At 40.1% G+C, this 23086-nt stretch overlaps 1 long non-coding RNA gene across 1 annotated transcript; it reads left to right on the forward strand.

Moving 5' to 3' along the window:
- Positions 1-7390: 7390 nt before the first annotated feature.
- On the forward strand, positions 7391-21359 carry LOC134295548 (uncharacterized). The gene is made up of 2 exons (XR_010002172.1): positions 7391-7897; positions 10750-21359. It is a non-coding gene; the product is annotated as an uncharacterized LOC134295548 (long non-coding RNA).
- Positions 21360-23086: the final 1727 nt, after the last annotated feature.

Raw genomic sequence — 23086 nt, forward strand, 5'->3', positions numbered from 1 at the left:
TGTATCTTTGCATTTAATTTTTTCTGCCTAAGTGGAGTATCTTGCATTTTTCCCTGTTGAACTTCATTTTGTTAGTTTCATCCCATCTCTCTAATCTGTTAAGATAGTTTTGAATTCTGCTCCTGTCTTCTGGAGTATTAACTATCCCTCCCAGTTTGGTGTCATCTGCAAACTTGATAAACTTGCCTTCTAACCCTTCATCTAAGTCATTAATAAAGATGTTGATTAAAACCGGGCCCAGGACGGACCCCTGCAGCACTCCACTTGTCACTACTTTCCAGGATAAAGAAGACACATTGGGGAACTCACCCTTTGGGTTCGTTCATTTAACCAATTACTGATCCACCTAACCGTAGTTTTGCCTAATCCATATTTGTCTAGTTTGCTTGCCAGAAGGTCATGGGGGACTTTGTTGAAGGCTTTACTGAAATCCAGATATGCTACAATCCTCGACGTTCCCTGCATCGACCCAGCTTGTAACTCTATCAAAAAAAAAGAGATTAGATTAGTCTGGCATGACTTGTTTTTGATAAATCTGTGTTGACCATTAGCAATCACCGCATTCCTTTCTAAGTGTTTGCAGACCACTTCTTTAATGAGTTTTTCTAGAATCTTGCCTGGTATCGACATGAGGCTGACCGGATGGTAATTGTTTGGGTCGTCCTTTTTTCCCTTCTTGAAGATAGGGACCGCATTTGCCCTCCTCCAATCTGCTGGGACTTCTCCCGTTCTCCAGGAACTCTCAAAGATGATTTCCAGTGGTTCCGAAATAACTTCTGCTAGTTCCTTCAATACTCTTGGGTGTAGTTGATCTGCCCCTGGGGACTTGAATTTGTTTAAAGCGGCCAGGTGTTCCTGGATGACTTTCTTCCCTATTTGAAGTTGGATTTCACCTAATCTTTTGTCCACTCCAGGTTGCTGAGCTTGAGGACAGCTTTCTTTGTGTGAAAAGACTGATGCAAAGAAGGCATTAAGTAGTTCTGCCTTTTTCCTATTTCCTATCAGCATTATCCCATCTTCTCCTCGCAGAGGCCCTATCGCCTCATTGTTCTTCCTTTTTCTACCAACGTAAGCATAGAAGCTCTTTTTATTATTTTTAATGTCTCTGGCAAGCCTGAGCTCATTTTGAACTTTAGCCTTGCGAACCTTCTCCCTACAGGCTATTCATTTGAATTCTTCTTTGGTGATTTCTCCCCTTTTCCACTTCTTGTGCACGTCTCTTTTGAGTCTTAGAAGTTCTTTGGACATCCATTCACACTTGTCTTATTTTTTTTTTCTTTGAGAGTTTGAGATGTTTTGGGGGAATACAATCTCCAGAATTTCCAAAAGGAATTTTAGTAGTAGTCATAGATGTACTTTCCCTAGAACTAGGTCCCCCTTTTTGAAGAAAAACCTGTGGTTTGGAGATGGACCAATATGTTTCAATTTGTATAGGGCAAGCAAAGCCTCACAACTACCCTTGCTACCCACCATCTCTGTGTGTTTCAGCCCTGATCTTTACTTATTCCTGTTGCTGTCAGAATGTTTTCATATGTATTTCTGGTATTGTACAGCTATCCTTATGTAGGAAACCTTGGTGAAGACATCTCTATGGAAAGCTGCATTGCATGAGTATAGCAAGGCAATTATATAGTCCTTGGGTGTAATTATGCCGGGTAGGAAAAATGAGGTCTATGAAGAATTCGACTCCCCAATGAAATTTCAATTGAGCTTCCTAATTTCTGGTATTCCAGACACTGAGAACACATTATGCCTAAAACTCTTATATTTTCTGTCTGCTTGAAAGGCTATTTTCTTTCTTTATAGCTTGCGTGTAATTTCTAATTGTACCCCTATTCATCAAGTAAGTGCACTGCAAGGGCTTTAGAGGAGTACAAATGCAACATAAATAGGGATCACTAGGTGGTGCTATTTGCAATGGATGAATATGGTGGCTTGGAATTTAGAGACAGCCGAATTGTCATTTTTTTGATAGGCCATAGTTGCTTCTCACCAGATAGTATGGCTTTTTCCAGGTATTATGTGGCTAGGAAAACTACATATAATTGAAATGAAAGATTCCTGGCCCAACAATACCATAGAGTTGTGATGGTGAATCTAGAAAATGCCTAGACAATACATTTTGTCTGACATATACCAGGCCCGTGGATCATACAATAGTCTGCTGGGCTAATTTTTACAGATTTTACTATTTGTCCCCAAATTATGAAAAGCCTTTTAGAAACCTATCTTGACAGAAATGATAAACACATTTCTGTAATCCACATTGTTAATGGACAGTATCAACAAGACTATTTTTGTTCTCAGTTTAGTCTCCTGGAGCCACTATTTTGCATCTGGCTCTGCTTGATGGATCTATTGAAAAACAAAGTAAAGCCTGCAAACGGGCCTTGTGGCATCTTTCAGTCTTATTGAGATACATTTGTAGCATAACTTTTTGTAGACTAGGTTTATTACATCAGATGCTTTTTGTCTATCCAGTCTAGGAAAACTTATGCTTCAAGCCTCTTTCTTTCATTTAACTCCAAAGATGCTACAAGACCCTTATTGAAATGATTGTTTCAGATTGAGAAGTAACCTTCCAGTCACTTTGGTTTCAGTAAAAATTGTATAAAATGATGGGTACGGCCCAAAGATACTAGGAGGAGTTTGAAAAAGGAATGGTCAACTTACTACTGGCTTAAACTCTGAACACTTTTGTAAGAAGCAATTCTTTGAGTTTTGTGGGATGGGTATGGAAAGTGAATGCTGATCTTTGTAAATGACTACTGGCATGCAATCATGAATCCCAGCATTAGAAAATATAATTGAAGACATGTTTCTTTATTAAAATATTTTATATTTTCCTGCATTAAAATAATACAATTTAAAACGATTCCAGAAAACTCAATAAAAATTTACAAGGCAATGGCATGAGTGGAGAGTTTGCAGATCGGCATGTAGTGACATGAGAAGCCTGCAGAGGGCAGTTGTTAGGTGCCAGGAAATGGGGCCACCTCTTCATCAGTAATGGACTGGATGAGGGCAAACAAATTGAAACATAATCCAGACAACACAGAGGTACTCCTGGTCAGTCGGAAGGCAGACCAAGGAATAGGGATCCAGCCTGTGCTGGAAGGGGTTACACTCCCCCTGAAGATACAGGCCCACAGTTTGGGGGTCCTCCTAGACTCAGCATTGAAACTGGAGGCCCATATATTTGTGGTGGCCAGGAGAGCCTTTGCACAACTAAAACTTGTCTGGCAACTTTGCCAGTTCCTTGAGAAGCCAAATCTGGCCACGGTGGTACATGACTTAGTTACATCCTGTCTGGATTACTGTAACATGTTCTACATGGGTCTGCCTTTGAAGAGTGCTCAGAAACTTCAGCTGGTCCAAAGAGCTGCAGCCAAGTTGCTAACTGGGACTGGCTACAGGGAGTGGACAACCCCTCTGTTGCAGCAGCTTCACTAGCTGCCAATCTGTTTTCGGGCACAATTCAAAGTGTTGGTTATGACCTTTAAAGCCCTAGACAGTTCAAGTCCAGGGTATTTGGCCAACCACATTCCTTTGTATGAACCTGTCCCAGCCTTGAGATCTTCTTCAGAGGCCCTTCTCTCGGTCCCACCTCCACCTCAAGCTGGGAGACTTCACTTCACATGTTTAGGTGGGTAGGGTATCTAGGCTACTAATTTGTGAGCATCAACACATTAATGCTTGATAATGATTGTTCCAGTCTTGTTACTTGTTTTCTGCTAATGCTGCTAAACATTAGGAAAACATCCTGATGATAAGAGCCATTTGACAGTGAAATATGCTGCCTCAGAGTGTGGTGGAAATCTCTCTTGAGATTTTTAAGCAGAGGCTGGATGACTATATGTTGACAGTGCTTTGATTGTGTGTTCCTACCTGGTGGGGGTGGACCGGATGGCCCTTGTGGTCTCTTCCAACTCTATGATTCTAGCTATTATCAGAATTGGTGGGGGGGGGGGGGGAGTTGGCATGGGGCCTGATCCAGACATTGAGTACCAGTGCTTCCTTTGGGCATTGGTAAGTGTGGGGGGTCCCTTATGGGACTCAGAGGTGAGTGACAGATATATGTCTGGCCCAGTTTGGGGGAAGATCATTTTTTGGCATCTCTGTGGGAGGGGTACACTTAGGGCATCTGCCTATATGCTTTCTTTCCTGTCATCCTAAGTGTGTCCAGCTGCAGGACTGGAGTATTGGGATCATTGAACAAGCAAATTGATCGATGCTTGGATCTGGGGCATATTTACATGGGACAATCCTATGTATATCTATATACTAAAAAATCATATCCTTCTTTACCCATCAAGTGCTGCTGTCATTTGTCTAGTGGAGTGGATTCTCCCATGGTCATTCAAAAACATATTAAAGAGATATTGACATCAGAGGAGCACACATTGAGCTATTTGCATGAGAAATAAAAGTTCTGACACCTTTAAAAATCCAACTGTCTGTCTTAATATTATAGTGCAAGAATATTAAGGTCAACTGGCAGCAAATTTAGGAATGCTGAACCCTCAGCTTAGATCTCAACTGCTTTGAGAGTTCAGGTCACCATTTCCCATAACTTTTGCCATAAACAGTGGCAGGAAATTGTGTCTACAAATCCCCTGTGGAACCTTGGAAATCCAGCCAGAGTTTATGTCAACACTTTTCTTTCCTTCTGTGCACATTGTGGAAAGGAAGCAAGTGAACATCAGGGAATTCCAGAGTTCTGGGAAACACAAATATTTTTAGCAGCATGTTGTACATGCAAGTCATGATAGTGGCAAAATAGATAAGAAATCAAGCCCATTAGAGGTATTATTATTTATTCATAGTAATATTAATGCTGCATTTTCTCCAATGGCTGACAGACGCAATTGGCTCAAAGTTATTATGTGATTTTTATGGCTCAAAGAAGACTAGAAGATGGGCCAAGTCCAATACATCATTATGAATATGACATCACATTGGTGCTAGTTCAAGGATGGGAACTGGGACATGGGTGACCAAACAACTTCTGAGCATTGTCAAGATGGCAGATTTAATTAACAAGAAGGGACACACAAACTAGAAGAGGCTTCAGTAAGGTAAAGGTGAAGGTTTTCCCCTGACGTTAAGTCCAGTCATGTCTGACTCTGGGGTTGGTGCTCATCTCCATTTCTAAGCCGAAGAGCCGGCGTTGTCCGTAGACACCTCCAAGGTCATGTGGCGGCATGACTGCATGAAGCGCCGTTACCCTCCCGCCAGAGCGGTACCTATTGATCTACTCACATTTGCATGTTTTTGAACTGCTAGGTTGGCAAGAGCTGGAGCTAACAGCGGGCACTCAAGCCACTCCCGGGATTTGAACCTGGGACCTTTCAGTCTGCAAGTTCAGCAGCTCAGTGCTTTAACGCACTTCGCCACGGGGCTCCAAGGCTTCAGTAGTAGCTTTTATTTGAGCCTACTGGGAAGGACAATATTCCAACCCTTTCCTCTTTCTGAACTGAGTTATTTGAGTTCAAACTATTGGATCTTTGCCCTTTAAAGTTTGCAGCAATTGAAATAATCTGAAAACAAAGGGGGAAATTGGAAAAGGAAAGAGAAAGGAGGACATTTTCAAAGCTGCTGAAAAAGTGGGATGACAAATGATTAACCAGAACTGTTCCTGCCAAACTGAGAGAGTTTCAGGATATGAGATAGGAACCTACTGAACTCTGTAAGAAGGAGGCAGAGAGATAGAGCTAGTCTGCATGAAAGAAAGACAGAAGTTACTGCAAATTTTTTTGGGTTTGTTAGAAAAGGGAATTCATTTGCAGACCTTGGCCCAGCCCTAGGTTTGAGGGAGTCCCTTTGATTGACTTCTTGTTTGACTTGGGTGTGCTTTGGTAACCTTCTCTGGCAGACAGAGCAGCATTCTTGGAATCATTTCTGGACAGCTCGGAAACTTGAGTGCCAATACTGACTAATATTTAGTAAAGCTTTGGGGTCCTAATTTACTTTTAACTTTGTACATGGCTTTACCATACTTCTTTTAGGTTACTTCTACACGGTAGAATTAATGCAGTTTACCACCACTTTAACTGCCATGGCTGAATGTTTTGAAATCCTGGGAGTTATAGTTTTTTAGGTCTTCACCATTATCTGTCAAAGAAAATGCCTCACCAAACTACAAGTCCCAGGATTTCGTAGTATTGAGCCATGGCAGTTAAGGTAGTGCCAAAATGATGCTGAATTGCATTAATTCTATAATATAGATGTACCCTAAAATGAATAATGCTCTTTGTACTTGCTCGAATTGTTTAATGAATGATCTAGCTGAAATTATTTATTGGTTTTGATTTGAAATTATTTTGATTTTTACCTGTTTGCCACCTGAGATTTCATGATAAAAGAGAGGTACAGAAATATTTTAATAAATAGATAAATGGGTGTTCTGAACACCCTGATTTAACATTGCTTCCTATTATGTGGAAATGATATGTCATCTCTATAGTACAGTTCTGCAGTGCTGGGAAGAATGGGAAAACTGGTACACTTTGCTTCCTTGGGTTTAAATATGAAGATTTTTGGTAATTGCCTAAAATCAGGTGCCTCTGACAAGAAAAGAGACACTGATTGCAAAGGAATTCAAAAACTTTTCAAGGATGAAGCACTCAGTGAGCATTCATGGATGGAGCAATTGATCTTTTTCAGGGACCATCCAGATTGATTAAGAAGATCAGAAAGTCCCACATTTTGTTCCTGCTCTTTCAAATTTTATTTTGTAGATTCAGGCACTTTTTTTTATCCCAGAATATTTTCTGTTAGTCCCAGGTGTGATCCTAGATTTTTTACATCAGTTGCTTTTAGTCTCTGATTCTTTCATCATAAATATGAGGACATTTGGAAATTTGAATGATTGTTAATAACAAAGTAGTTACTCAAGTAGCTAGCCATTGCTCCAGGATCTGTTTGCATTACTTTGACAACTCTCCATCTCTTCGTCTGTTGTACTTTGACTGAAGCTTGGAAACATTAGCTTTTCAACTACAGCACCCAGAATCCCCCAACCAGCATATTGGCTAGGAGATTCTAGGAGCTGTAGTCCAGAAGAGTACCATAACCCGTCCCAATAACTTTGACATGCTAAGACTATCCCAAGCCCTGAGATTTCAATGCCTAGACTTGAGTGTTGTGGATAACCATTTGTGACATTACAGCAAATGAGCTCTGGTGATGTTTTAAGAGTATTGTTGCAAAGGACAGCCCTAGTGGTGATATTAAACAGGATAATTATGCACAATTTCACAAAATTATGCTATTGAAAAAAATTAAAAACTAATACATCAAGAAAAATATATATACACAAACTTTGCAAGGCAGCACTCTCATGTTTAGATTCTCCTCCCTTGTCCTTAGGCCCATGGCCAATTCTTGAGATCTGGGAATTTTGCCGTTGATTCTGCTCTTTTAATCTAATAGTTTATTCTGCCTGCCTTGACTGTACTGTCCCCAGCTACTGGGACTGGCTCCTCCTATCCCTTGGGTACCAACAGCTGACACAGTTAAGTAAGCTTGTGGGAGGTGATTGATCCAGAAGGCTTTTCATCCTTTCAAGAGAGCAGACAGAGTGACAGAGAACAGGGGTCTCCTGACTTGGTAGTGGCTAAGGTAAATATAGAGTCCATCCAGACTGTTTGACTGCAAATAAACTATTGAGTTCCTGGGTTACCTGTTGCTAAAGAGCATCCAGTTCAACAGAGCTGGAACCATCAACTAGACAAGGCTGTTGATCAAACTCTTTCTCGTCCTACTCACTTGAATGATGGCCCTAGTCATGAGCCAAGGTTGCCGGCTCCATTCGGGATTCCTCTTCATCAGGATGGCAAACAGACATGGATGTCTCATTCATAGTAAGCCAGCCAAAGGCAAAGTGGGTCCACTGGTGAGTTTCCTTCTTATCCATACTTTCATCCTCATTGCCTTTTCTCATCCTACTCCAACTTTTCGCCCTCCAAATGTCTTGGACTACACATCCCATCTAACTAGGGATAAGTTATAGTGCAACTCTTTGAGGGGTTACCTGGTCAGGTGGAGGGTGAACTAGCTTATTTACTGGGACAGCCACATATTTTGGAGACTGGGACTCCAGTTAATTTGTTCTCCTAATGAGAGAATGGGATTAATGTATTGTTTCTGCTCAGGTGAATCCCTTTCTCTTCTAAATGAAGCAAGGCCTTTAGACCTCAACTGTGTGATGTGGGATGGTAATGGTGGATGTGGAATCATTACTACAATGTCTAGAATCCCCAATGCCAACAGAGATTTATACTTCAAAAGGATAACATTTCCGATTTCTGTCCCCAGCAGACTTTCTATTCTTGTTCATTTGTTTAAGCCTCTAGACAAGTTGAGGAGGAGGTATCTCAGGTGGCCTCTAGATGAAAGGAGAAATTTCCCCTTTGTGGATTCACTTTAACTTCAAATGCTCTTAAAAATTAAACAGAATATTTAAGCATATGGAACTTCACTGAGAAAGTCAGCCTGCCTGAACTTCACAAGCCCTGTAAGACCTAAAGTGCTGAATGAGAGGATATTGTTTCCTTTCTCCTTTTCCCCTTTTGAGAATCACCCTGCTGAAATACAGAATCCCATCAAGTCAGATTTATCTTTGTAAACTCAGGTTCATAATATATTAAATGAAAGCCTTGGGCCAAACAAGGAGAACTATGGTACTCTGAGACTGTGTTTTGGTCTGAATAGCAATCATATTTAATATCCTTATAGCCTTTAAATTCAGAACATGCATTACTGAGCATCCATTCAGCACTTTAGAGAACATTTTACACATGTTATATGAGATCACTTTAAAATATCCAGAACTCTTTTTTTACATGCAGTATGTTAATTAAACAACTCTAATGGTCACATGTTTTACTTTACAAACTCTTTTTGAAAGGTTGTTGGAGGTCAGTAAACTATCTAAAAGTGTCCTCACCAAACTGCAAACAGCCAGGATTCTATTGAATGGGACAATTGCATTTAAATTTATTTTATTTACAGTATTTATATTCCGCCCTTCTCACCCCGAACTAACAGCACTATAATTGTGGTTTTGTTTGTGATTTTTCTATACATTATAACCATATTTTCAATTCACTTCTGACATGATAAATAAAAAACCCAATAATTGTCTAGTGTGAATTTTCCCCATGTCTCAGGTAGATCAAAACCCTATGCAATAACAGCAGGATGAACAGTTTCATTGTATGTCCTGTCCATTGAATGTTCTATAACTCTTTCAGGTCTAAACCATTCCTCTGCTGTTATTGCTGCTGTTGTCAAAGCTTAGCTTCATATTCTATATGTGTATGATTTCTGTTCTGCTGATGGATAATAAACCTTGGAAGAAAACCTTAGGATAGGGTCACCATACATCAGAGTTGGCTTGAAGGAACATTAAAAATAACTTAGTCACTCCTCATTTCAGCCACATCGTTATAGGGTGGGGGTGGGGGTAAACTGTACCATTTTTTTCAGGAACGGGGCTGCCTTTGGCCATTTTCACATCCAGGAAGTCATTCTTCTGTCATCCCATATCATCTAAATTCCTGGAGTCAGCACAATGACTGTTGGAGATCAATATAAACAGCAGTACACCAGGGTGTCAGTGTATCTTCCTGTTTAGCAGAATGTCTCTTCTTGCCCCTCATCGGACATCTTCACTTTTAGGTCACTCTGCTCCCTTTCTCTTTCGGCAGGGAAGGAAGTCAAACATTTTCGGCAACACCAGATTTTGGGGGTGGGGTTATCTGCAGGAATAAACAAGGCAGTGAGGCTCCAGAAAAAGCCAAAGGAGGCACAGTTACGACACAGAGATGTTTGTGACTGCTGTGCATAACACTTCTCCCAATTGTAGGAGATAGTATGGAATAAAATGGAATCCATCCATGGTTTAAATTACCCAGGGTTCAGAGACTTTCTTGTCGGTGCTGTGGTGAATCTACTTAGGATTTAAACTTCTGCTCTAGAATGTAAAGAAGTTATCCAAAATGCTGGACTTCTTTGGAAACAGAATTCAGCAACTTGGATATCTTTTGCAAAATTGGGAATAACACTTAGCATCCAAGGGTTTCACTGCACCCCAATGTGGATGCCACCAGCTGCCTTTCCAACCCTTCTGTTTAAACAGATTTGTGGGTCTGCTTGGCATCTCTCTACAGGGATTCTCATGCAGCTTTGGGGCAAGACCTTTCTGTGTGTTTTAGCTGCATTCTTAGACAGCGAAAGAGATTTTAAGGCACTATTTCCATGCAGCCATTATGTTCCAGAGCTTAGAAAAAATACCTTTAAAGAGAACATCTTCCAGGATCTTCAGCTACCGGCTATGCTAGCTAGGTGATTCTAATCCAAAAACGTAACTTTCCTAATGTCTATTATACCAGAACAGCTGCAGCAGTATGTCCTCATTTTCAGAGCATTTGTGAAAACACAGGAAAGCTACTAAGCCCTTGTCAGGCTTTGGAAGTAATTTCCCCCAACCCAGTTTTACATCCTACAGTGACCTAAAAATGACAAACCACACTTTGCTTTTTTGTTGACAAGAACTGCATCAGCTAGTGACTGGAATGAGTATAATCATCATATTTCAGTGGGACTGGCTTTTATACTTATCACATTACTGGATTACAGCTTTAATAGTTCAGTAACATTGTATATGCTTCTGCGGGCCGAAAGCTGCTGGGGGCGTTCCACTTTTGCTTTGCCTGATATGACCTTCTCTTTCTCTTGATGTAGGAAACCATCATTGGCTTAACAGTGTTTTCTCTGGCTGTTCTTGGACCAGCTGGATGGTTCCTGTCCCATATTCCAAGCTACAGAATGAGGTAGAAGACATTCTTCAGTTTCTGGAAGATGTGGCTCATCAGATCAGCTATCAACAACCCATGTCAACTAAAAATAGAATGAACGCCTCCAGATTTTATCTCTGTTGCTGTGATTCCTTTATTTATTAGCAACAAAGAGGAATTGCTAGATGTTAAGGAATTACTTCACAAGTCTAAATACCCATGCTATTACAGTAGAGTCTCACTTATTGAATGTAAGCGGGCCAGCAGAACATTGGATAAGCGAATATGTTGGACAATAAGGAGGGACCAAGGAAAAGCCTATTAAAAATCAAATTAGGTTATGATTTTATAAATTAAGTACCAAAACATCATGTTATACAACAAATTTGGCAGAAAAAGTAGTTCAATATGCAGTAATGCTATGTAGTAATTACTGTATTTACAAATTTAGCACCAAAATATCACAACATTGACTACAAAAACACTGACTACTAAAAGGCAGACTGCGTGGGATAATCCAGAATGTAGCATAAGCGGATGTTGGATAAGTGAGACTCTACTGTATCTTGATAATCATAATAGCTAGGAGTTATTTCAGAGCAGAAAAAAGTGCTGGATTGATCTTGTTGTTACTACATGAAATTTCAAATTTTACAGACAAAAGTACCAGGTTTATGATGTCAATTATTTCTATAGCAGTTCTAGAGAGTTTGCAGTTCTTTGAATGCATTTTCTCAGTCATTTTACAACAACTTCTATAAGGTTGATTTGTTTGATTGTTGCTAAAGGTAGTCAAATTCCCAGGACTGGGTGGTATATTGGACCCTCCAGAACTTATCAGGAGTTGCACCAATTCTATTTGTTGCTCCAGTTCTATTTGTTGATATTATCCAAAACACCTAGATGGTGTAGAGGAGTGCAAGAGATTTTTGTTGGCTGATTCAGTGGTAGTATTCTCGGGACGACAGAAAAGCATGCAACAGGCTACACAGAGATTGCCTATTGCATAGACCAGCAGAAATGGTTAAATTCCAGCTCCCACCACCATGTGGACTCCAAAATCTACAGGCTTCCCAAAATAGCTGAATATATGAACTGCAATTGAAAGTTTTATAAAATTGCACAATTTTCCATCAATAAAGTTCACCCTTTTAGTCTGCCAGGAACCATACCTACTGTGGAAAGGGAAAGTCAAGAAATCCCAGCCAGCTTACCAGTTGAAGTCCAAAACACCTGGAGGGATGAAGTTGCCCATGCCTGCTCTAGAGGAATGCATCCAATACTTATAGCAGAACTGCTCTGAGCCTGAAGATATTCCAGGTGATGGCGTGGGATTTGAAGCTCATCCTTAGATCAAGAGCTTGGAAAACTAGGAAGTGCTGGCTGGGGATTCTGGTCATTGAAAGGTCACATTTTCAAACTCTTTTTAAAACCAACTCTCCACACCAACAAATCATGCAGAAACTCTTTGCATAATTACTTCTGAAGAACTGTTAGGCAATGATGGCAACACTTAGAAAATCCAAATGACAAGCCATTGGATTGGCTCAAGCATGCCTAAGCTCATGGTTGCTACAGGAAGCATCTTCCTATGTTTTGTCCCTAAAACAGGAAATCTAGTCAGGATCTATGGAAATTAGTATCACCCATTTGTGTGGTCAAGAATGCTCTTCTATGGCCAACACTGAAGGAGGATTAAATTTCTAGTTTGTGTGGCATTTGTGCATGGAGAGCTGTTCAGTGGAACATACTGTCTCAGAGGGTGATTGGCCCTCCTTCTTGGGAGAACCTTCAACAGATTGGATGGCCATCTTTCAGGAGTGATTTTGTTATGGATATATGCATAGCATGGCCTAGACTAGATAGCTTGCCTTTGTGGTCACTTTCAACTCCATGATTTTATGAATCAGGGGGTATCATTTTGGCTTTTGTCTCAGCACAATATCTTGGGCTGGGCCTGACATGTATAACCTGTTCCGAGAAGAGGCCTTCCTAGTTATTTATTAGATATGAGAAAAAATCCCAAAGATTTCCTTCTTATAAGTCTTAGTCCCACTCTGTACAGACTCCAAAGCAATCTAGTATTCATCAGACAACACCAATGAGATTTTGACAAGCTGAAAACACAAAGGCAAGTACAAACTCTATCTTGCCAGCATGATCACGCATGAAATGAAATACGTGAATCATAATTCCTTGGAGATCAAAGAGCCCATTCATGCACTTCAAGTTAATGAGCAGACCTAATTGCTTAGATTACCGATTGGGGGCTCAGTTGTATTTTTCCTCTTGTTTCTCACCCTGCATCATTCAGGGAATGATGAAATGATGTCTCCTATTTATTTTTAAGAAAAGTGATGGTAATGAGGAGTGAGACGGTCTATCAGTGACCATGTAAACAAAGGATGTAAGCTAGTATGGTGGGAATGGCAGGAGGCAAACATTTCATTTTAAGTAAAATGTGGAAATATGTTTGATGTATCTGGGAAAGTTAGAATACATAAATGTTTATTTTGAATAGGAGGCTTCTGATATCCGTTGGAGCAGTTGTTTGAAATATAGATCAAAATTTAAACAAAAGAATATTGTGTAATTTTGCTGGTCAATCAACCGTGTCATGAATCATTTTTATAAAACAGGCAGAAGCAGGAAAGCTGCATCAATTGTTGCTACTAGTTCACATCATTGTCTTCTTCTGGAAAAAGCTCCCCCCCCCCTCGGAAGAAATAGAATCATCAGCTGTCATGTCAACACTAGTTAGGGGATTCTGGCACTTGTAGTCCAAACATTTTCAAGTTCTACTTCAAACTTTTTTTTGGAGATTACGATCAGCAAGACAATTTCATTATCTGTCTCTCCCTGTGTATCATGGATATTTGACCCCAGAAAATTGCCTAAAATATATAATATAATATGCTGGGCTATGAGCTAAAGGTTGGGGCATTTCATTATACATGTATTGGTGACTTGTGGGAGGGCTCAGGAATTTTGGAGTCCAATACATCATTTGATACAGAAGATTTTGAATGTTAATATTCAGTTGATACTGGACTTGTTTCTGTTGAGATTGATGGATGATGCAAATATATATGCAGAAACAAAAAAATATCACAATTCCAATTAATGAGATTAGTTGTCGAAACTGGCTGACTTAGAGAAGCTGACAAATTATCAACTTTGATGAAAGAAAGTCAGGGAACTTTTTGTTGTCTTTTTGCAGAAAAATCTGGATAACATTATCTGTAAGTTTTGATACTTGTCAGTATGAATATAGCACTTATAATCTGAGAAGTTATTTTATATAGTATGAGGTATAACAATAATTAGAAAATTCAGAAGTCAAATGTTAATTCTTGCTTATCTTGCTCTGTGCTTTTTTTGGCTTTATTTTTTCTGTCTACAGTATATATATATTCTCTTTTTTAATGTACCCGAAAGAATCTAATAAAACATATCATGTTTGAACTGAAAAACAACAACACCCCAAACTGCTAAATGGTAAATCAATACTAATGTAAACTCCACTGTTTCTGTTTGGTAAACATAACTGGGATTTATTATGAATTTTGGCCATAACCACCAAACATAACTGAGAAGTTATGTTAAATATTCCTTTTTATACCTTGATTTATATTTAATAATATTAAATTAGCCAAAGCTGCTAGAATAATATTATAGTTTTATTCTAACGAGCTGAGGACTACTACTTGTATCCATGGTTTGTGTAATCATACATTTCTACAGATGAATACCAAGTAATGATCTTATTTATCATGAGAAGACAAGAGTCATTAGAACAGACAATAACACTTGGTAAAGTGGAAGACAATAGGAAAAGAGGAAGACTACAGTATATGTGTATAGACTCAGGCTGGATCTACACTGTCAAGGATGCCACATCACTGATTTGCAAGACCTAAAGGCTGTTGATAGCAGGATGACTTTGACATCTTTTGTTCATAGAGTTACCATAAGTCAAAGTTGACTTGACAGCAATTAACAACAGCAAATGACTGTAATCCTATTAAATTAAATTTCAGGAGTGACCATCTTAATGTGTTGTCATAGGAATAGATAGAATTATATGATAATTATGTGATCTAATGATCACAAATTAATTTTTTGAGAAACCTTTATCTGTTTTCATGAAAGAAACATAAGCCACCTAATACACTCAGGCCAGGGCTGGCAATCTTTACATCAAGAGCCTGATGGTACAATAGCCATGTTTGTATATCTGAAAGGATGCCATATTAAAGATGAAGCTAAGTTGATTTCTGCTATTCTAGAGTAAGACATGGAGCAATTGATTCAAACTACAGGAAAAAAGTAAGGAAAACAGTAAGAAGAACTTCATGATGGTCTGAGCTGTTTGATAGTAGAGACAGTAGACTATGTTGTCTTAGAATGTGATGGAGTCTCCTTCTTTGGAGTTCATCTATCAGGAGTGCTTTGATTGTGTATTCTTCTGCAGCAGAGGTTTGGACTATATGGGCCTTGTGGTTTCTTTCAACTTCATATTTCTATAATTGTATGACTGATGAAGATATGGCCATAGCCCAAAGCAATGGGAGGCCAAAGTTAAAAAAGAGCACAGAAAAGCTTTTTATTTTTGCTTGTCTCAGTCAACCAAGACGGGGTAACTAAACTTTTAGCTACTGGCGTGGGTGGAGATGAGGACACTGATCCTGAACAAGAATTCTGTCCCTGAATTTTTCTCATATCCTCACATTTCTAGCAAAGCAGTAACTTAATACTTTAGTTGAGCTTTTAGAAACTCATTTGAGGCATTCCAAGAGTTTGAAGGGCCTCATCACAAAGATCAGGTAAAGTATCTCACTTTGCCTGGCTTTGGGGAGAAAAGAGAGCTCCCTCTTGGCAACACTTTCCCCATCACAAGGGGGAAGCGTTGCCCTTCTGCTGAGGACCTGGGAAGCCTCCTGTGTTGTGGGGAAAGCCTTCAGCGATGTCTTCATTCCTGTTGGGGGCAGGGCCTCTGCTGGAAGTCACACAATGTTACGTGATGGCTGGTGTGGGGCTTTGTCCTAGAAGACAGGGTGAAAGCATCCTACCGTGTTTCCCTGAAAATAAGACAGTGTCTTATATTAATTTTTGCTCCCAAAGATGCTTTAGGTCTTATTTTCAGGGGATGTCTTATTTTTCCATGAAAAAGAATTCACATTTATTGTTGAACAAAAACATGAAAATTTATTATATACTGTACAGTAGCTGTCATCACAAACCAGAATAATCAGACAAACTGTGAATCCTATCAAGAATTTCTTGTTACTACCACTATTTCCATGTACAACTATCTATGGTACATACATTTACCGATCCTGCATGCTCTGGTGTTCTGTTCAGTGAGCATGCTTCCAAACAAAAACTTTGCTAGGTCTTACTTTCGGGGGAGGCCTTATATTTAGCAATTCATCAAAACCTCTACTAGGTCTTATTTTCTGGAGATGTCTTATTTTAGGGGAAACAGGGTAGGGTGCTTTTTAGATAGATGTGATGAGGTTGTAGGTGTGAACAATTTTCAGTGTCTTACTTTCCACCACGTTAGAGATTTGGAGACTAAAATAATATATCATGAGGCAAAGAATTCTTTCCACTCCGTAGCTACACCTAGAGGATACCTATCCTCTTTCTTTCTGAACACCAGCTACATTGGTTATTGATTGATGGCTGGGACCGATGGGAGCTAGAATCAAACCACCTCTGGAGGTCCACAAACCCTCACCCTTGATCTAGATGCATCCTTTCAACATATGCTAGACTGTACATTCTTCACTATTGGCTATGTTGATTAGCATACCAATAGCATCCTGAGGAACACATGAGTCCCACACCTGATCTAGAAGCTATAGATGTGCTGATACAATCTTCTGCATGTTTATCCTTGGCTCAGTGCAAAAATATATTCATTTAAAATATTTATAGCCTAACCTTCCAACCCCTACGGATTACAAGGTGGTTAGCGGAAAGCAATGAAACACAGCAATCTGAAAAAAACCCCAAAAAACCAAAGGGTTGTCACAAAGAGGAGTGCAAAGACTCATTCTCTGTGCTGAAAGGGGGAAAATTTGATCTTGTGAGTTTAAGTAACAGCAGCCTAGATTTTGGTTGGACTCTTGGGGAAATGTAAAGATAATAAGGGGCAATTTGACTAAGGAAATGGTTGCTTAGGGGGAAGATGGTCTGTATGTCTCTGGAGATTTTCAAGGCGAGGTTACTTGCTAGGCTATCAGTGTTTTAACAAAACACAGTCCTAATCTCTGTTAAACATCATGGGTTGGCACTGCCACACTCATAATAAGACCCATGTTTCCATAGAGTACTATGAGATGCCTTCCAACTATTCTGATTTGGTAGAGAAAATTACAATTAATTATATGTCATCCCACTTTTAAAACTTATTTTAAAATGTCCCAGTTTCTTTCTTGTCTTTCTACTTTTCCCCTTTGCCCTCAAAATTCTTCTATGGCTGTAGAAGTACCATACTTTGCATTTAAATAACTCAGCAGGTAGGAGAGGAGGGAGTAAAATCTTGCATTTCCCTGTAGACTCAGGCAAAAGTAAACTACAATAGCTTTTCTTCGCTTATCTGTTCTTCCTCATTATTACATTTTGTCATCTCAACCACACTGATTCTGCTTGAGCACATCTCCTTGTTTTAACTTGGGCAATGTTGGAGAGTGTGCTGCCACCAGTTGGAATATCCTTATGCTCAAGATCTTTGCAGGATCTATTTAGGATACTTAAATAAAGTTCAACTCTGTGAGGTTCACCTGCCCCTGAAAATACTACAATGTAAGTGAGCTTCATGTATGAAACCCTGCCAGGTATTTTAAGGCCTTATTATTCTCCCAAGCATTTAAGGACTGTTTCATAGTTTGTGTGCTTCAAATTCTTATCCTGCTCTTGATTTTAATTTGGTTTCAGATGCTGAAATCTTTTATTCCCAGTTGAGAGTTTCTCTTGGTTTTATTTTTGACTTCTTCAGTCGTGTATTATTGATGCAGTTCATATTTTAGAAGACTGCACACTGCAAAGAGAATTCTGGTTAGTGGGTGGTTTAAAAATGCAATAAAATAAATGCATGCATAAACTCACAAGATCCACGACTGGTGCCTGACATGAGAGGCATACATTTAGAATTAAAGAATACTAAGCCCACGAATTGAGTACCCAAAGGGACCCCAGCTCACAATCCCTATATACAAGAATTCACTTTTTCAATGTTTTTGTTAAACATTGGGGAATCAAAAATCCTTGAGTGTATCGGCACTGTAGAAATAATGTAGTTTTACAACACTCCTATGGTACAATGCTATGGAATTATGGGATTGGTTGTTTGATAGCATCAGTATTCTTGGGCAGAAAAAGCTAATGCCCTTGTAAAACTACGACTCTCATGATTCCATGACATTGAGCCATAGCAGTTAAAGTGGCACAGTGTAGAGGCACCCCTTACTGATCTACTGCAAAAGACTGAGAAGTCTCCTAATAGATTTTGATTTACCTTTCAACTTTCCTAGAATAAGCTTACTATCTATTGTATTGTATTGAGAAGAGAAGATCCAAATAATCTTCTGCTTTCTAATCAAAACACAATTGGAAGAAATAGGGCATCCGGATGTTATATAAAGTACAAATATTTTCACTCTCTAGATTGTAATAACTAGGGCAAATGTTCTAAAAATGTTTTTTGTTCAGGGAAACAACACCAATTTGTTTAAAGATGTGGCATTTTGCATCTTTGCTACTGGTGTGTGTGCATATGTGCCTTCCAGTCACCTGTAGACTTATGGCAATGCTATTAATTTCCTAGGGTTTCCTAGGCAAGGAATACTCAGAAGTGGTTTTCCAAGTTCCTTCTTCTGAACTATAATCTATAGCACCTGGAATCTGTTAGCAGTCTTCCATCCAAGTACTAACCAGAGCTAACCCTACTTAGCTTCCATGATTATATAGGACAGTGGTTCTCAACCTGTGGGTCCCCAGATGTTTTGGCCTTCAACTACCAGAAATCCTAACAGCTGTAAGGTGGCTGGGGTTTCTCCTACAAGGATGGTAAAAACATCCAGGCATCCCCTGGGCAACATCCTTGCAGACAGCCAATTCACTCACAACAGAAGCAACTTGCAGTTTCTCAAATCGTTCTTGACACACACACAAAAAATCTCCAACCCCTTCAAAATCTAGCTGAAGAATTGGAAAAAATTAGCAGTCCCATTTCCAAACTCTTGAAAAATCTAGCTCTCCTATCTTCAGCCTCTTGGGGAAAAAAGAAGCAGAAAATTAAGCCAGGAGCAAAGTTTCTTCTAAGAGACAAAATGTTTCTATAGATCTCTTAGATGTCCTTCCCTATGTTAACATCCGGAAACTTTCTCATATCATCTTAAGGCAAGGATGAATCATAACATACTCTTTTTCCATTTCTAATCAGCCGCCTTGCAAGCTGTTCTGAAAAGATCATATCAGGTTATAGTTACGGCAACAAAACAGACAGTTCAAAGCACACATTACGTTACTTTTTCAGTATAAAGACAGACTTTCATGTTTACTGCATGCAAAGCCAACAAATGCCAGTGACTTGTGGTTCCTGTTGCTGCAAATATTGCTTTCTAATTATGCAAAGGATCAATGGATTGTTCACTGGATCAATATATTTTATTAAACAATGATTTTGATAGTTTGTAAGTTCAAGGTACTTTATGTATTCCTCCTGTACAGCAGGAAAAGCAGTGGAGGACATCATAATAGGCAAAATTACCTAAGGATACAGGAGCATCTACACCAGGCATGGACAAACTAAGGCCTGGGGGCCGGATGCGGCCCCCTGGGCGCTCACCTCAGGCCCTCCTCATTTTCCCTGTCCTCTTGGCATGAAGCCACAATGGCCCACCACATCCTTATGCATAAAGGATGGGGGAGAAAGGCATGCAGCAGCTGAGAACCCTTTGGAGTGCTCTGAGCCACTGCATGTCTTGCCCTCCTCCCGGCATAAGGACTTTATGAGCAGCCCTGTTCTTATGCTGGGAGCACGGCTTGAGGAAGGCACACTCCAGGGTGCTCTCAGATGTCACCTGCCTCATTCTCCTCCCAGCATAATACTGAGAGGACAGCCCGGATATTGAGGGGGAGTATTGGGGAGGAATTGGGGAGGAAGATCAGGGCAGTCGCACACTTGTCTTGTTTTCCTCCCGGCAGAATGATGTGGTGAGCAACCCTGTCCTTATGCCACAATGAAGCCCCAAGGCAAAAAGGTTTGCCATGCGTGATCTACCCTGTAGAATTAATGAAGTTTAAAGCCACTTCAACCGCTATGGCTTAATGCTGTGGGATCACAGGAGTTGTAGTATTGCAAGGTCTTTAGCATTCTTTGCCAATGAGTGGTGGTGCCTCACCAAAAGACAACTCTCAGGATTCCAGAACATTAAGCCATGGCAGTTAAAGTAGTGTCCAGCTTCATTAATTTTACAGTGTAGGTGCACCCAAGTCATAATGAATTCTGGAGAAGCTTCATAAGGATACAGGTGCATAGACGTGCATGGAATTGTGAAAGTCCTTGAACACAGAAAAGTGTGATGAGATTTAGCTGGGAGGCATCATTTTACCTGGTCATCTTATTCCCTCTCTGCCACATTCTTTTTCAGGATTCCTGGAGCTCAGCCAATCAAGAGTCTGGCTGAGGACAGGGGGAGAATGAACTTGTTTGGCTTGTGATGTAGGCTACATTTAATTTTTCCAAATCTTCTTCAGCATTTGGGTTCTTGGTGCCTTCACTTTTGCCCTTCCTTAAGAATGCACCCAGTTTTCAGGGAAGGTTCATCACCAATAGAGTCTCCTGAAGGGGTTCTGAGGAGTCTACCTCCCTCTATTCCAGTCCAATATCTCTTAGAGTCAATAGGTTCTAAAGTTTAGACAGATCCTCTTTCCTTGTCATTTGAATCCACTAATTTTCTGTTCCAGAGCAGCAGAAAACAAGCTTATTCCATTTCCTATTATCTTCCATCTTTTCAGATACTTAAAGAAGGCTGTCAGGTTGCCTCCAAATCTTCTTTTGTGCATGTGAAACAAATCTAGCAACCTAGATCATTCTTCAAAAGGTTTTGTTTCTAGATCTTCAATCAACTTGGTCATCCTTCCCTGGATATGTTTCAGTTTGTCAGATGGAAGTCCAATATCACTATTAGATGGCAGGGAAATGTCTAGCAACTTAAAGCCAAGTAGATTCTGTGGCTGTCATTAGGTGGGTCAAAAAGGGACTGATGCTCATGTGGCTATCAGGCCAACGCTGTTCATCTGTTTCCAGTCATACTTTACATGCTTATAGTATTTTGACTTCCTCTGTCAAATGACAGAACTTCACCACTGAAGAAATACAACCAGAAAAGAGAGAGATCTCGGCTCTGTTTCCAGTTGAGAAAATGCAGAGCAAGGGAAACAATGTGGGGTATCTTGTATCCATTGCTTTGAATGTAGTACCTAATTGGTTTTTTTTAATGTTTTGTTGGCTTGGCCCATACAAATAAAAAGATAGTTCTGCAAGAGTTTCTGAAGTTTTAACTAAACTGAGTGACTGGGGAAATGTCTGGAAAACAATGACCTCTCAGAGCACCAAGGAGACGTGACAAAGTTAATTCCCAGGACTTTGTGGCCTTGCATCTGCCGCATGTTGATATTAGAACGCCTTAGCCTAGCATGTCAGTGTAACCTGTTTTCTGTCACTGACATTTTCAGGGCTTCCCAGATGTGATTGGTCTCAGGGACCCTGCTTGGATTGTGCCTGTCTGTTTGTTCAAAGTGTCCTCAAGGAAACTCCACTCTCTCATCTTATGTCCTTTTGTGAAGCTCATGTGAAAAAGACCTTGATCTGCTTTTCTTCCTTTGGTGCAGCTGATTTGGAGGACTGTGCAATACAAGTCCTTCATACATGCCTTCCAAGGGCTATGAGAACTTTGGAGGAGGTATTTGGTGTGTGTCTACTACACCAGTGTTATTCAAAGCAGTGGTCTGTGGACTGGTGCTGGTCTGTGTGATATTGGTTCTTATTTTACTACATCTCCAGGAAAGAAAGAAGTGTAGTCAATAGGTGCAAAAATAGTGCCAATCCCTGGCACATTGAGAAAAATACTGCCAGTCTACCACATCAGAGCTAAAGAAAGCATTACATTAGGGGTTCCCAAACTAAGGCTTGCAGGCCAGATGCAGCCCTCCAAGGTCATTTACCTGCCCCCACTCTAAGCAGAAAATTAAGCCAGGAGCAAAGTTTCCTCTAAGAGACAAAGTGTTTCTATAGATCTCTTAGATGTCCTTCCCTATGTTAACATCCGGAAACTTTCTCATATCATCTTAAGGCTTGGATGAATCATAACATACTCTTTTTCCATTTCTAATCAGCCGCCTTGCAAGCTATTCTGAAAAGATCATATCAGGTCATAGTTTTTGGAGCCCCCGATGGCACAGTGGGTTGAACCCTTGTGCCGGCAGGACTGACCACTTGAAGGTAGGGTTGCTGACTTGAAGGTTGCCGGTTCGAATCCAACCCGGAGAGAGCGCAGATGAGCTTCTTCTATCAGCTCCAGCTCCATGTGGGGACTTGAGAGAAGCCTCCCACAAGTATGGTAAAAACATCAAAAATATCCAGGCGTTCCCTGGGCAATGTCCTTGCAGATAGCCTATTCTCTCACACCAGAAGCAACTTGCAGTTTCTCAAGTCACTCCTGACACAAGAAACCTCTAAATTTTAGACTTATAGTCATCCCAAGTCTGAAATGACTTGAAGGCACACAACAACAACAACAACAACAACAACAACAACAACAACAACATTTTTTATTAACTTGACCATTTCATCAGCCAAAAGCAGGCCCACACTTCCCATTGAAATACTGGTAAGTTTAGGTAAAGGTAAAGGTTTCCCTTGATGTTAAGTCCAGTCGTGTCCGACTCTGGGGGTTGGTGCTCATCTCCAATTCTAAGCCGAAGAGCCGGCGTTGTCCATAGACATCTCCAGGTCATGTGGCCGGCATAACTGCATGGAGCACTGTTACCTTCCCGCTGGAGCGGTACCTATTGATCTACTCACATTTGCATTTTTTGAACTGCTAGGTTCAAAAGTATTTTATTTATTTTATTTTAAGTATTTTATTGTTTTCCCCATGTTTTTGCACTACAAATAAGATATGTGCAGTGTGCATAGGAATTTGTTCATGTCCTTTTCAAATTATTGTCCATCCCCCAACAGTCTGAGGGGCTGTGAACCGAACCTTTGC

Source organism: Anolis carolinensis, chromosome 1, assembly GCF_035594765.1.
Source record: "Anolis carolinensis isolate JA03-04 chromosome 1, rAnoCar3.1.pri, whole genome shotgun sequence".
Lineage (NCBI taxonomy): Eukaryota > Metazoa > Chordata > Lepidosauria > Squamata > Dactyloidae > Anolis > Anolis carolinensis.